At 44.3% G+C, this 17,403-nt stretch overlaps 1 protein-coding gene across 8 annotated transcripts in view; it reads right to left on the reverse strand.

Moving 5' to 3' along the window:
- Positions 1-17,403, reverse strand: part of LOC126356275 (liprin-beta-1) — a 299,230-nt gene that overhangs the window by 139,923 nt on the left and 141,904 nt on the right. The window lies entirely within an intron of this gene.

The following is a 17,403-nucleotide window of genomic DNA, read 5'->3' on the forward strand; positions in this document are numbered from 1 at the left end:
CATACAACCACACTTTGCATCTTACCATTTCCTTAAAGATATTGCAGGTATGTTATTAACTGACATGTAATTATAACAGGAACGATGAGTTTTTGATGGACCTTCAACGTGCCGTTGCCTTTAAACGGAATACTTTCCTACCGTGCAATTTACTATTTGAAAATTCTTTAACCAGCAATATGGCGTATCCCGTCACTTTATTATAAAAAATCGTAGAAATAACGACAGGTTTTCGAGAGATACTCAATTTCCCGGTGCTTTGAGATGGCATTCATTGATATGAAACCCATCGAATTTAAGCTTCAACTGAAAACCAATATGGCGTCTCCCGATTATGTACTGAAGAGAGATGGTGTCATGTGAAGTAGGTGGCGATCTTCCATCTCACTGGTCTACGTTCAAACGCAGGGTCAGATTATCTGACCTGGAAGATATCGCTCTGCACGTTCGGAAAGACTCTCCGATGCGATTTTCTGCGCTATGACGTCAGAAACTCGGCGCGCTCAGTGTTAACGTCAGAATGCACGATTCTTCTGCCGACGGCTTTAGGCTACCAGTGAAGCGAGAAGTGCGAAGCTGGAACTTGAGAGAGGGGGGACAGCAGGGATGCACCCTTACCGGGACTCGGAGGATGGGCTCGGGCACAAGTTGTGTCGCGCGAGGTGGAAGACTCACCGGCGACGCGCGCCCCGTGGGAATGGCTGAGGCGCCACGTGACCTGGAGCACGGAAGTCATGGCCAGAAGCCGTACCGCGGTACCCCGGGGCCCTTAGGAAGTGCGCAGGCACTTGGCCGAGGCGCCTCGGAAACTGGCCCGCCCCGCGCACTTCTGGAGCCTGCGTCATGACGGCCGTGCCGCGGCGTTGCCAACATCAGCCGCGGGCGCGAGCGAAAAACTCGCCAGAGCTATTCCCGTACTGAGCAGCGCCGCTGCAGACGCGCATGCCGCAGGGGTAATGCAGAGGGCGCAGGTCCTTACACACCGAACGCCATAATCAAAGCTGAGAAGTGCCGTGTAAGTTAATTTGACAAGATCAGTCAAGTATGATGAAAAAAATTCGATTCACCTGACAGAATAAAAAAATTTCAAAATATTTTTGAAAAGAAGGGAAATTCACAAAAGAAGTGTTGTTGTGTTTTACAGATGAGCCCACGGAGTAATGAGAGAATGGAAGAAAATTTTCGCCACATACAACTGTCTTCAATGGTACGTGGAAGACCTTCATGCAGGAAACTTCAGATTACGCATATTCTGCAACAGATAAATAGTGTTTTCGACAAGGACAGAAGCTGAAGTAATGAATTAAAATTTCTGCTGTGGTAGGGACTCCAACTCAGGTCTCCTGCTTACTAAGCATGTTAACCACTACACCACAGTGGCATTGTGACGCATACAGCTGCACGGACTACCCTAGCCCAACGCCCCCCCCCCCCCCCTCCCCCAACACAAACCCCATTTCACGCCTTCAACCTATTTTCACCTTCTAAAATTGCCAGTATTGCCGAGGCTGTCCGAGATTGGAACAGCTCCCCAGCTTTGAACATAATGGCGAAATCCTGCTTATACGTCACGCTTAGGTGATCTATTGATCAGATGGAATTACACATTCCTGGAGAAAGATGTGTGTCAACCTCATTTTCGATAAGAATAGGAGCTGAAGTAATGAATTGTGCCTTGGCACAAATTTTTAATTCATTACTTCAGCTTCTATCCTTATTGTAGGTAGAGTTGACACTCACATGTCTCCATGATAACGTAATTCCTAGAACAGCCTCTGGTGTTACTGACAGTAGCGCAATAGCTCTGTGGACTACGCCATATTAAGGCGTAGCGTGCCGCACTTTTCGGTAACTTTGTACATACTCGAGAAAAAGACGAATAAAAGAATCCGTGATTTGATTTCGACAACTCTGTTTTAGTTGCTGTTGTATCGTCTAGGAACTACAACGTTATCAATGCTACATGTGTATTATGTCTTGGGTTGGGGTTGGGTTGTCTGGGGGAAAGAGACCAAACTGAGAGGTCATTGGTCTCATCGGATTAAGGGAGGGTCGGGAAGGAAGTCGGCCGTGCCCTTTCAAAGGAACCATCCCGGCATTTGCCTGGAACAATTTAGGGAAATCACGGAAAACCTAAATCAGGATGGTCGGACGCGGAATTGAACCATCGTCCTCCCGAATGCGATATGTCTTGTGATGCGTGGTTAAAAATGTTTCACTCAAATAATTTTTATGTTTTCCACAAATTCCACGCTTTCAAGGCACGAAAGAGTGCTACAGCGTGAATTTAGTCCCTAAAGCGACTTACAAACAAAATAATAATTCTGCAATAGCCTTGAACTGTGATATATTACGAACTTCCTTGAAGATATAATTCAACACATCATTTTAACGGAAATTATCGACACATTAGAATTTAATTTAGTCAGTACTCCAAATGAATGTTGAAGGATCGTCACAGTTTACAATATATATTTACGATCTAATGAATAACGTTGAAGGTTGCGTGAGGCTATTCGCAGACATGCGAAGGTTGCAACACCAGAAGCCTCTAGCGAAACTGAGGAAGACCTTCGGAGCACAGACGACTGGTGCAGGGAATGGCAGTAGGCTTTGAATGTAAATAAATGTATAGTATTGTGCTTAAACAAGCAAAGAGATCCACTGCTGTACGACTACTTTCGCTTGTGCCTTTGTCCCTCATCGGCGCCGGATTGGGGATCGCCAGTTTAAGGAGTGACTGGATGCGTTTTCCATCATCACCCCGTTATACCCCTCGCCCCCGGAGAGGGAATACAGGTATGTGTATCCCAACTATCTGCGTGCTGTGTTATTCACTTGAAAGTGAGCGGAACTTTTCTAAATGTTTCGAATCACGTTAAGTGCGGCGGCAGTTGGGTACCAAGCCGGTATCCACCTACAGGGATGTTGGAAACCGTCTAAAAATCGCAACCAGGTTGGTCGGTACACCAGCTCTTGTCGTTTATCCCGCGACTGCATTCGATCTGGGGCTGGCTCACCTACCCGCCTCGGAAGCGGCGCCTAAACACACGCGGCTATGTGAGCGGGTTGCTCTTCTATTACACTATTAATTATAAATCAGTAGAAATAGTACTGGCTCCGAAACAACCTAAATAAGAATGACGACATAAACAAATGATTCAACGAATAGATGGTAGGTTGAGTTTCAGAGGGAGAGTCTAAAATTTAAAACCTTCAGAAAAGAAGTGGCGTACCAAACAATTGTTCGACCGATGACTGGGCACTGCTCATCAGTCCGGGAAACTTACCCAGCTGGATTGATTCACCAACGGAAAAAAAATTCGCAACACCAAAAAATAATTAATGTAGAATAATGAAATTTTGGGAAAACATTTGTTTATGTAACATTTTTAAGTGTTTAACATAGCAAGATCACAGTTAACGTAAGCGCGAGACAAGCGATTGCAAATGTGAAATGCTGGTACATTAATAAACGGTGTAACCGCGAGAATGTTGAATGCAAAGATGCAAACGTGCATGCACTGTGTTGACAGCAGCCGGATGTCTATTTGTGGGAAGAAGCTGCATGGCTGTTCCTCTTGGTTGGTCAATAAACGGATGGTCAATGCTGGTTGAAGAATACACTGTAGTTGTCGTCCGATAGTGTCCAATATGCGTTCCATAGGAGACAGATCTGGTGATCGAGCAGAACAAGACAACAGTCGACACTCTGTAGAGCATGTTGGGTTACAAACGACATCCTGTTGGAAAACACCCCCTCGAATGCTGTTTATGAAAGACAGCACAAGAGCTCGAATCACCAGTCTGATGTACAAATTTTCAGTCAAGGTGTGTGAGTTAATCACGAGAGTGCTCCTGCTCTCATAGGAAATCGCACCCCAGACCACAACTCCATAGGTTCAGTGTGTCTAAGCAACACACGACCATCACACCGAATCGTTTCCATCAGAAAGCACATCAAATTTCCACCCTTCGTTCCAATGAGCTTCGCTTGACGCCACTGAAGTCACAAATGGCGTTGATTTGGGATCAGTATGCACGCTACAGGGCATCTGTCTCCGAGCTGTACTTTAAGTAAGTGATTTGTAACAGTTCGTTGTGTCACTGTGGTGCCAACTGCTGCTCAAATTATTGCTGCAGATGCAGTGTGATGCGCCAGAGCCATACGCTGAATAGCGTGCACTGAATACAAGCAAGATTTGCATCCTCATAGTGACGTTAATAGCGCCATTCTTATGAGACTGGCGTGAATGTTGAATAAACATCATCTTTCAGGTGTAGGTGTCGACGTTCGTTTATGTCGCACAACTCCTTCTTAATGTTGCGATTTTTTCCGTCAGTGTGGATGAGAAGATTTTCTTGTATGTGTACTTTTTAAAAAAGGGTGCCGTTTATTATATAAAGTGGAGATTTCGTGTAGGACGAGAATATTTTGTTACACTTGCTCATAAACGAAGACACTGAGATGGATGACACGCTTGGCGCTTGTAAAATCACGGGTTCTTTCATCAGCAAAGTACGCGGAGTGTTGGACATGTAAACAGACGTGTGGGCGCCGCGGAGCGGTTTAAAAGGCCGGAGACTGGCCCAAGCGGCGAAGTCGTGGGCGGCAACCGGTGGCCAGCTGGCGGGGCGCGGCAGCTGTGGGATACGGGACGCGCAGCTGCCGGTCCGGGCTGCAGACAGTAGCAAAAAACCATTCAGCCGGCAGTCTCCCCAGTCTCAGGGGGGCACGTCCTGGAGGACACGCCGCGCTTCTCTCTGCTGCAGCTGTTGCATCTAGCTTATGCGCGCCTTACTGCAATTTGAAAGAACAGGCTGAATGTCCCGTAATGTTGCAAGATGCGTCAAAAAGAGGAACCTCGGCGAAACGAAATAAGAGTATTTTACCGGCCCAGGAAAGCTCTGCAAGTCTTCGAAACGATGAACAGTTGTAATAGACTAAGTGACTGGAAGGTTTCCGAATACGTCACTGGACGACCTCTGTGTCATGTCCGACTATGAACCTCAAGGTACAAGAACGTACACAGCACCTATGCTTGGACGGGGGGGGGGGGGGAGGGGCGGGGGGGGGGGGAGGTATATTAGTTTCGCTGTGAATGACGAAATTGTTTAGAGGTTTCACGGTTCTGGTACACTTGCCACGAGTTTGGTTCCCGAAGATTCGTTTTCTAGGGTCTCTGGATGGGGAGTGAGAAGGCAACTGCCGTGTCGTGCCCCAATTTCGATACGATCTTTGTAAGCAAGAATATGAACAATGCAAAGAGAACTTTAAAGTCAACATGTGTATTCGGAAAACAACTGAGTGAGTCCTATCGAAACCAAGGTTTAGGTACCCCACTGTCTCGGGCATTCCATTGGTGAGCTTCGAAAAAGAATATATACTGCCTGATAAAGTGAAACACCCAGAAGACAACGTCGGACGTCAATATAATTTCGTACATGTACACACCATTGGCTGGTACGTAAATCATTAGAGTTGCAATTCACTGTGACAGCTAGAACAGCCACAAGAGTTCATTAGTGTTCTTCGTGTTTAGTGTCATTACTACACGTGATGAAATATACGAGGAGCTTCAGATCTTGAGTGATCACTATGGAGGACACGGACACGAAGCTGTCTCACACAAGTACGCTACATCATCACCAAACAGAGTAGGAATGGGATCTCATTGTCCGTCTGCATTTGGCCAGCTGGTCGAATCGTGCTATATTCACATGTGACTGCCATCCGAGAACAAGTAACAGACTCCCTGCAACAACCTGTGTCATCCCAAACCATTGGTTGTAGATTAACATCAGTTGGAGTAAGAAATAAGCGTACTATATGTAGGTTTGTTAACACAATACAAACGGCTTCGTTGGAGTGGTACCGTTACCAGGAAGCATGGACAGGTTGAATGGCGTCGCATTCTTTTCAGGGATGAATCACGGTCCGGGACAACCCCAGGTGATCACTGTCAACGAATATGCGGAGACAAGGGGAGAGGTCGCATTCTTCAAATGTTTTGGGGAGGCGCGGCGGTGTTAATCCTGGCGTATGGTTTGGGGGCCGTCGGGTATGACTTCGGGGGTGGGTGGTGATGACTGGGGAACTCTGACGGTACAACAGTATGTCGTAGACATCCTGTGTCCTCTTGTGTTTCCCCTAATGTGACAATATCGTGGAGCCATTTTTCAGCGGGTCAATACTCCAAGTGGCATGTGTCTCCATGAACTGGCTGCGTGATGTAGAGATACTCCCTCGGCCAGCAAAATCCCCAGATCTGTCCCTGATAGAGCATCTACGGAACCAGCTCAGACGTCATCTCCATCCCAATGCCAGTATCCACGATATGGAGGACCAGTTAGAACAATTGTGGACCAGCTTGTCTCAGAGGAGAATAAAACGATTCTATGATACCCTTCCCTACTTATCAATGCATGCATCCAGACCAGATGGGGTGGAACGTGATGCTGGTAAATGGACCCATACTGACAAAGTTCTTTGTAAATCGGAGACACTTTATGATCACTGCAATAACATCACATAGTCTCTCAATCCAAGACATTTCATTTAGTTTCCTCTTCCCCTCGTGGGTCCTTCACTTTTTTTCTCAGGCAGTTCATATATACCCAGATCCACTTCATGTCCAGTTATAGTGAAATGGACCTGTAAAGGTAGCTTTGAATCGTTGGTTCGATTGGCCTACGAAATGAATCGGCAGGGAGTTCTGAGCTCTAATCTGTATTGTGTGAACCAATCATCAAATATTCAAGAAGGTCATGTACGAAGAACAGTAGGTGGACGATCTATCGAGAGGAATTATGATCAGGTTACTGTACAAAAGTCACTGATCTCAAGAACGAATGCGCGACTTTGTTTGGAGTGGCACAGACAACGACTTGATTGATGTGTGGAGCAGTGGGAAAAAGTTTTATGGAGTGAAGAGACTCGACGGACGATACAGCATCCGTGAACCAGAGTAGACCTACTGGAACCCTCGTGAAAGGTATTTACTTGCGTTGTGGCTACGACGAAATTCGGTGGGGGTGGAGTGATAGTCGGGGTCTCCTTTTCCAGTTTGAGCTCACGTAATTAGCTTAAATCGCTATCAAAATGAACACTGTAAATAATTAAATAAGATACGCTTACTAATCGAAGCAGCGCATTTCGTTTTCCAGTGTGATAATCATCGCGTTCAGATAGTAATATAAGAACTCCGGGATTCGCAGTAACAATTTGATAGATTGACTGGATTAGATTACTCATGGCCTTCAAAAGGAACTTATTTTTGGCTGAAGTAGACTGTTACGGCCTTTCACGATAAACAGTGACCACAACACACCGACAAGCCTTACAAAGAATGGAAACAAATTAATCTTTCAATTATATTCAATGAAAAACTATCCCCACAGATTAATCATTGTAATAACAATGAAAGGGGCTTCATACACCCGATAGCCTGCTACCAATAACGCTATTGAAAACTTAACCGCCGTAGACATATTTTACTTATCACGACGTAGACTTATCTTTGGTCCTTGTTTAAAATTTTTGGCAATCTATGTGCCAATTTTACTTCGTGCTCTAACAAATAACACAATTAGCTTTAACATTAAGACTCCCGTAGGGCCAACTAATGAATATGAAGGTCTTGAAATGTACTACAACAGAAAGAACAAAAATGGTATGTTACCTTGAACAGTATTCTCGGTAAGAAAATTATGGTGTAATTAAAATGTTGTAATTGTGCACTAATGCTGAAATAAGTATGCTAACTGCAGAATGACCTCACAAGAGCTAAAAAGCCGTAATTGCAACAGTATATCCAGAAGAAAATACGTAACAGTCAAACAGCGAAAGCATTAACAATGAGACATGACTGGGACTCCTAATAATAAGAAAAAAAAATCAGTAAGTGGTTTAAGAGGATATATATATATATATATATATATATATATATATATATATATATATATATATATATATATATATGGTAGTTGTAATTAAACTTTCGCCTCTTGAGATAGTGTAGACGAAAAACTATTTACTGTGCGCTGCACAATTTGTATTTTAGTAGTATCATGAACAGCCGTAATATGCGGGTTGCGGTAAGACGGTGTAGGGTTGAAACACAAGCATAAGTGTTCAGACAATCAACATGGGATTCGACAAGAAGAGCAGGGCTTTTCCTGTAGCTGTTTTATGAAAACAACAGCACTAGCACAGCTACTCTTCGTGAGCAACGACGCATTGAAGGATATATGGAGAGGCCCTCTCTCCGCGCCGAGGTAGAAGAATAGATTCGGAATTGCTCCTCGGAGAGGACAACGGACAAAGTGTTGAAAAAATTACCATTCCTGATAATGCTGGACACAATGTGCGATCTTCAAGCAGCGCCCGGACTATTTCGTGACAGCTGAACACTTCATGGACTATCGTTCTAAAAGTATTGCGAACAATTGTGAAATAATAACTCCTAGTGTGAGCCCAGGCTGTCACGGATGCAGATAGTCATCACATTGACCAACGACAGTAAAGTGGAATGTAAAAATGGTACACAATTAACAAATGTTACTCTCTCTCGCGAAAATCAAAATGTGTTTCTTTCAATGAGATATTCGTTATTTCTCTTCTGCATGTCCTTACCGATGTTTCCACAGAGTTTCATTGCTCTACGATCACTGGTTTTTCACGTGGGCCCTCTCAAGTAACGAAAGTTTAATTATAATTGACTGGACTAGCTTCCTCGTGGCCTTCAACCGAAACTTATTTTTCGATGAAGTAGATTGTTACATCCTTTCAAGATAAATTCCTCCAAAATGGTGGCCACTGCATTTAGTAGCAGGGTAGTACTTCGTGAGGACTTGAAAGCAAGGCTTTGGAATAGCAACAATTTGCATTACTCTCTCAGTCGATGACGATCTCTTGACGGCGAACTATGGAACAGCGGATCGCACGCCACGTGCCACGGCCGCGATCCAGTAGTAAGTGCAGGAGGTGAGGTGTGTCGCAACGCGCTGTATAGGTGGGTGGGCGGCCAGTTGCCGAGTTAGCCAGCCTGCGCCCCACGGGACGGCCACCCACGCCCGTCCGACGCCGGAATTCGCGTTGGCTCCGCTGAGGTAACAGAAGGCGCGTCGGCGGCTCGGCGCCAAGGCCGCCACACCCAGGCCTCTGTTCCGCACCGCGGGGCGCGTCCACACCTTTCTCTCTCTCTCTCTCTCTCTCTCTCTCTCTCTCTCTCTCCACGTGCTGCGCTTGACGCACTGTTGTCTCACAGAAAACGCGATCCTCTAAACATGACTACTTCGTCACTGTCGCCTTCAACAAATGTACATTGTGCCAGCCAGGTATTTAAATTTGATCTGCAAGGTGGCACAAACAACACTGCAATAAACACTTCAGCTTTTCCATAAGGCATTTCAGATAACATTCTCCGTCATAACGTGGTAACACGACTGATTTCATGAGTACTGCTCTCTGACACTAATGGAAATGGAAAAGTTGCACCATGAATGCATTGACCGACAAATATCAAACAGCTATTCCAGTATTTCATGTCTGTGGGATATGTCGCTTAAAGTTTCACTTTTGTGCGAACTAAGTTTCAGTATTTTCAGTACAGAAAAAAGTCATTCCTACAGATGACGAATGACGTGAGCACCCGATGTCCATGTAGTGTGTCTAACGTAACAGCCGCAACAGAGGGCGTGCAATGTAGCTTATCGCCGAATTTTGGACTTTGAAAAAGGTCGAATCATTCTAACCTGGGACATGAGAGCATCACATACAGACAGATCGCACAGACGGCTGTAGTGCAGCGACTGCAGGACTTGTGGTGGCACAATAGACTCAGGAACTCGGGACAACAGTGTACCAAGATGAGTAGGCGCAGCTCCTTCCATAAGGACTACACCACAAGAAGGTCGTAAGATTGTTCAACAGGCGCTGACGACATACGGATGACAATAGCTGAAATTCGGGCTAGGTTACCACCAAGTATCCAGAGTAAATTACTGCAATCTGGATAAACATCTCAAGTCGTCATGCAACGTTTGCCATACCACAGATAACAGAAGCACCAACTGAGACACTGACTGGCATCCTGTCTGTGTTGGTTAGAGTTACGCCAACATGCCCGTAGAAGAACTGGTGAAACATGACAAAAAGCAGCGATTTTCGACACTCGTACCTCTCCAAATTCTGAAATCCCAATGTGGGAAGCTACTGGATGAAACAGGACTGATACGGTAGCTGCTGAAGGCAGTCTGAATGCTCCCCAGTACGTGGGAAGAATGGTAAACCGCAGTGTCATATCCTGCTTGACCTAAATGACATACCCCAGCAAGATAACGCAATACACCATACTGCAGTTCACATCAAGAATGCATTGAGGAATGGACGGATCCGTGACATTCCTACACAGTCCCCTGATTTGTCATCCATACAGCATGTCTGAGATGCAGTAGGAAAACGTGTATTTTCATATCAACCTCCAACCAGCATTCTTCATGAATTGAAACAGCATATGTTTAAGGCATAGCATGATATTTCTCAGGACGACTTCGGGCACTTTTTGCTTTCATACCGCAACTTATCCAAGAATATTCGTCCTTAACAGCGTAACATCTCACACTGGTAAAGATGATGGATATCAGTTCCGAAAGTTTAAACATTTAATACAGGTTATATGATGATTATCACCACAAAATTTGATAAATATTGGACTGTTCTTTCATGGTGTAACGTTTAGAATTCCATAAGGGTATGTTGTCATAATTATACTACCTTTGGACCCTTGCTATTTTAATGGCTGCGCAACAGCAGCAGGGAGTTTATGCCAACTGGCGTGGCATGGAGAAGCTCAGATGCACTGAAAAGTACAATGTGTCATTGACTGATGGAACTTTTCTCCAGAACCAGATTGAACAATGATTATAGTTATTGGTAGCAGCGTTTGCAATTCAGTATAAAACATAATATCCTTTCAGAGAATTAAGTAATTCGCTGCACACACAACATTATTATTCATATCTTCTACTGCGTTGTCTCACAGATGAGGGAGAAGATACGCTTTAAGTTCGTTAAGAGGGCAATGATAACATTCTTTTGGATTATGGTAACAGAGTTAAATGTGGAATTCCAGCCACGATATTAACTGAGATTTCTATGCAAAGACGAAAATCTCAGAAAACACCAGAAGAGGACAAAGCCAGAACCAACTGGAAACCAAATCTCCAAAAGTTTACGCTCCTAGTCTCAGATGTAGCCAACCTGTGACGCATCTGTGGTCGTACGATGCTTATCAATAATTTATTACTACCATAAGAGCGACGTACGTTGACGGAAAAACCGCAAAAAATAATTAATGCAGAGTAACGAAATATCGGGAATACACTTGCCTAGTTAACATATTTAAGCGATTAACATTGCAAGACTACAGGTGAAAGTACGCGCGAGATATAACACTGCAGATGTGAAACGCTGGAACATTAATAACCACTGTAAGCACCAGAATATTGAACGTAAGCATGCAAACGTGCATGCACTGTGTTCTACAGGTGCCGCACGTCACTTTGTGGGATGGAGCTCCGTGCCTGTTGCACTTGGTCGGTCAATACAGAGACGGTTAATGTTGTTTTGGATGACTGGAGTTGTCGTCCGATGATGTCCAATGCGTGCTCAGGCGAGGCCAGACTGGTTATCGAGCAGACCAAGGCTACATGTCCTCACTCTGTAGAGCATGTTGGGTTACAAGAGCGGTATATGGACGAACATTATCCTGTTGGAAAACACCCCCTCGAATGCTGTTCATGAATGGCAGCATGACAGTTCGAATCACCAGACTGACGTACAGTTTTGCAGTCAGGGACTGCGGGATTAACCACGAGAGTTACCTTGTGCGATCATACGAAATCGCGCTCCCGACCGTACTTCCAGGTGTAGGTCCTGTCTATCTAGCAGGCAGACAGGTTGGTCGCAGGCTCTCAACTGGCCTCCTTCTAACCAACACACGGCCATCACTGGCACCGAGGCGCAACCGACTTTCATCAGGAAACACAACAGACCTCCATCCTTCCCTCCAACTTCCCTCCAATGAGCTCTCGCTTGACAACGCTTAAGTCGCTAATGGCAATGGTTTGGCGTCGGTGGAATGCACGCTGCAAGGCTTTTGACTCAGAGCTTTCCTTGAATAACCGATTTATAACAGTACCAACTGCTGTTCTAATCGCAGCTGCAACTGCAGTACGATGCGTTAGAGCCGTACGCCAAACACTACGACCTTCCCTCTCGGTTGTGCCACGTGGTGGTCCGGAGCTCTGTCTTCTTGCGTCCGTATATTCCCGTGACCACCGTTATCAGCAGTATTGTGCAGTGGCTACATTGTTACCAAGTCTTTGCGCATGATCGCTGAAGAAACATCCAGCTTCATAGCCCTATTACATGACCTCGTTCAAACTCAGTGTGATGGTGATAATGGCGTCTTTGTCGCCATAAAGGCATTCTTAACTAACATCAACGCATCGCTTTCAGTCTCAGAGGTAGCTAACGCTCACGGCCGTTACAGCGTGTTTTTAAAAGCAAACCTGGTTTTCATCCTCATAGTGGCGCTATTTGCGGGCACTCTTTTGCGACTCGTGCGAAATTTGAATATATATCTTCAAATGTAGAAACACGCCTACCAACTTTCGTCATGCGGCACAACTCCTTCTAGATGCTGTGATTTTTATATGTGTGTGTAAGTGTGTAAATACGCTGTGCTTCAAAACTGTAGTCTTTCTCACGAAAACTTGTTTCTGAACGCTGTTATCTCTGCAAGAGATATTCTACATAATGAGACTTTATAGACACATTATTTTTCCTACATGATATTCCACAATGTGTATGAACAATCCGCATGTCGAACTGCATTTTCAAACATTATAGCCTTGTACTAGCAAGAACATCATTTATATTCTAAATAACATGTAGCATAATAATAGATCTAGGGAACATAGTGGTTTCTTCAAAGACCATTTTTCACCCTAAACAGTTCACTGCAGAATCCTTCTGTCCCTAAATCTGTGATCGCGCTTCATTTACACTGACCATCAATTCAATGGAAAATCAAAGTGCAAAATCAAATAAACAACGAAAAAAATATGAAATCGCGCAATAATGTTTCGCTCATCGCAGCGTTCAATATTCTGCGTCGGATGCAAGTGCGTGGCGCTGCAGGGTAATTCGAGAACGTAATTTTATATGAGCTTCTGTACCAGCTATCGCGGGCATGCAGCTTCTCGTTACAGCGATCGCGTGTGGCAACAGTCGCAACATCTGTTGGCCATTAAAGCAGACGTTCCTCATTCCAGCAGTTAGATCCGCACTGCCCGTGGCTGATTACAGCTGTTACGTAAAAATGCTGTGTTCGAGGGAATGGCCGGCCTCATTCGACGAAATATCGAACTGCATTCGTTTTCAAGCTCTACATTTTCGACTGGCACGTTTGATTCAACACAGCGGGAGGCTCGGGTACGATTCATACCTTACCTTGTGGTATACTTGTACAACATTTATTTTACATTGATAAAAACTGCGATTTTCCAATTTTAGGCCGCAACTGTATCTTCTGACACTATTCGTATATTACACAACAGATGTCGGGTGCGGCTCGAATGATTGTTCTAATAAACAGACTCTTTCAACCAGTGATTTCTTTTTCCAACACATATTCGAATAACAGTGCATCAGATTCAATTGTATTCAAAGGTTGCTTACATTGCACATAAGCGCGTATTTTATATATTTTAATCTAGTCCAAAAGAGTCAAACTGGTGAAATGTATTCTGTAAAAATTATGAATGTCCTATGGAGTAAAATGACCATGAGGCACGTTGTCCGCTGCGGACAGAAAGTCAAACAGAGTGGTGTGTAACAACTAAGTGAAGTGGCATATAAGAAAGAGCAAGAACGAAACAAATAACATACGTATAAGACACACTAACTGTAATTCACACACTCATCCCAGCTGGACTCTCAGCTGCGAACAAGTCGCCGTAGTAAAGACGGGTAACTAAGGAGGTTTCAAAGCCTGAATAGGAGGTGTGGAGGAGCGGAGCAAGACGTCCCGGCGACGACGAAGTCGTTAGAGACGGAGCACAAGCTCGGGTATAGCAAGAATAGGACAAGGAAATCATCTGCGTCCTTTTCAACGCATGGGAAAAGGAATGTCTTACGTCCTTTTCAAGACATTGATACGCCACAAGTTATCTTGGGATAAACCACATCTGGATTTTAGGCAAGGGATTTGACGAGTTGTCCACCATCTCGAATGCGAGTCTCGTGCCTTACCACCGCGCCACCTGGCTGGGTCAAGTGATAAGTTGAGTGGGGATGGAGAGGGTGGGAGGGGAAGGGCGGATGAGAGGGGGGAGGGGGAGGAGATAAAAAGTGAAGCTGACCTCAACCCAAGGCTGGTTTGAATAACGCAGTGTTTTACTATACAAGGCCCTACTGAAGGAGGGTTGCAGTTGTCTTCCTCCAAACTTTGAACTGACTTAACCCAGCCAGTTGTAGGGGGCCCTACAGTTCTATGTGAAGTCTAAACCGTTGGGCAACTTTGCGTTTAACAAATCACTGCCAGAGCGAAAGAAGATGTAGAGACAGAAAAAATCCCAGTAACGACTCAGGATTGAACTTCGATCTTCTGGGCTACTAGTCTGATTACTTAGCCACCAAGCCACGAAGAAGAAAAACAGCAACTTAAATACAGGAGATATAGATAGTTCGCACTTCGTGAATTAAAATTCCTCTGTTGTTATTCGACAACTGTACTTTGGGACTAAAATTTATTATTTATCAGTTTGGGGCAAGGGCGGAGGGGGAGAATTACCAGGTATCGCGTTTCGTTCTCTACAGGTTTAAACAACTGGTTAAAGTGATGGACAACAATCATGCAGATAAACGCCATCTGCGGCATATACAAGGTTGACAGGATAACTACAACCAAACGTTCATCAACAAGGTAGCAACCGACACAAGAACCTCGTAGATGTCATACAGAACAATCGTGCTGAGAGCAAATGCTAAGCGTGAAGGCAATGGAATGTTTCGCGGATGTTTGATGGTCGACAGTGTGAGGTGGTTAAAGCCGCCCGCCGGACACGTGCAGAGAGACTATTATCACCTCCATCACAATTAATATCTTGGAGTATAGTCACAATAAAGCAAAAACGGCATAACCGTCCGGGAGACCGCGTCCGAAGTTGTTCGGTCGTCTGCTGCAAGCCTTCGTATTTGACCCCAGTTCCGCGACTTGTGCAAAGGAAAATCAGATGAAATGATTAGGACAACAAAAAACCTAGACCTCGAGCGAAGAAAATCTCCAACCAGATCGAGAATCGAAACCTTGACCCCACGATCTAGAGGCAGCGACGCGAACTTTTCTTTTCTTTTGTCTTGTTTCTTTCGGTTTGTTTCTTATTCATTTTACGTCAGTGGCACTGTGGGGATGTCGCATGACTTCATTCAAATTCCATCAGTTTTTTTTTTTAAGAGAGGGTGGTCAGTCCCCTGACAGAATACGCTGAGCTACCGTGCCGCCTCGTTTATATGATCGAACCCGTGACCGAGGACGTTATGGTTAGTAGTCAAAGACGCTAAGCCCACACTATGATTGATACTTCCACTGGATCACGAGCTGCGCACAGAGTGAAGCACAAACATCAGCGAAGAATTGTCACCGCTGAATACCATCAAGGAATTCAGAATAAGTAACAACTGAATGTTACGTTTACGTGCGCATCTGAAATGTATAAACAACTGTACTGCTGCTCTACGCTGGTCGCATAATGAAAGAATTTCATTCCAGTTATCCGCCACAACTGGACTATTTCCAAGTTTGAAGCAACGACACAAAAACAAAGGAGACCGATAAAAACTGCACTAGGGGTATCCTAGAAGGATAACAATAATATGATTTATTTTCCTATCACTATACAGGGAGTTTTAAGAGAAGAAGGAAATTACTTCTATGGTGACACGACCGGTCATCGTAATGAAGAAAACACGACACAGAAATGCTCTTAATCTTAATGATTTCCCCTCATACAACTATTTGAAACTGCTAAAGATGTGTGTTATAATCAACATCTCTGCACAACTTTTGTTAAAAATGTCACAAACAAATTCAATGCAGTTTGCAACTCGTGTAAATAAGTTACATATTGTTACTCGGACATGGTACGACAGTTACAGAAGACTACAGACACCATATCTGGTTATCAGGGCACCACCCATCTACATAAAGTGCGAAATGCAACAAAGTTGTTGAGAAAGCATTCATATGTTACGTGTCCGTCTGTGGTAGCATCGAAATATTATTGTCTATGACAAATTATGTGCTACTATGTTTGCGGTTGCACTATCACTGTGAGCCTACCGCAATCTGTAGCCGAGCTCTATTCTGAAACAGCCAGTTCGAATCCTGCTGGTGAAAACATTTTCGACTTCAGTATCTGGCGGACAGGCGGGGGTGAGCTGGTGTTGTCAAGTTCGCCACACTCTACGCAAAGCGCTGAGCTAAATTATAGACCTGCCCAGAGTACGACCCCTATGTCCGTGCAGGGTGATTCATTCGTCAGACGGAGGCGTGAACTTTCCAGCCTCTTTAGTGCTATTCGAAAATATTATGCAACGAGCATGTTCACCTAATTCCCTTCTTTCATAATCATCAATAGCAACACAAACACGACTTTACACTGCATACGCACCCACTGTACCTACACGAGAGAATTACGGTTAAAACACATCTGACGTACAAACAAGTAGAAATGTAATCAGTCACACGAGAAAATGGAAGTTTCAGAATTATCCCTGGCATCTTGGTCACACCCTTACAGTACCCACATATAACAGTTCAAGCTAGCATAAATTAACATACTTTTTATGTGTATTACTGTTTCTGAAAAGATGCATGCTTCGTAATGTTAAATTGTTGCATTTTCCGTGAAAAAAATCAGCATTTAAAGTTTGATGATTATCTTTCATTACAAACTAATGGTTGACACTGTTTCCGAGGCAGGAAGTACGACATACAGCTTTGCAGAAACAGGAGGTTACCTAAAACTCTTGTGCATAAGCAGTCTGAAACGTTTACTAGCTGTAATTATTCCTGTGTGTAGACGCGTATGACGATGGACGAAAACCTACAACTATTCGCACACCATTAATCCAGTTAACTCCAAGTGACGTTTCCAGCAACTTTCTCTAATTCCGAATATTCTAAAGGGAAAAATGGCAGAAGATTTAGTAATACCCAGCCGGTCCCCTTTCCTTCCTGTTTCGAAGAGATAATCTCCGTCACTGTTGAAAAAGGAGCATCTATTTATACGATGTTTTGCCTTGGGATCTGCCCATTCTAGCTTTTCTTGCAG

Source organism: Schistocerca gregaria, chromosome 3 (genome assembly GCF_023897955.1).
Source record: "Schistocerca gregaria isolate iqSchGreg1 chromosome 3, iqSchGreg1.2, whole genome shotgun sequence".
NCBI lineage: Eukaryota > Metazoa > Arthropoda > Insecta > Orthoptera > Acrididae > Schistocerca > Schistocerca gregaria.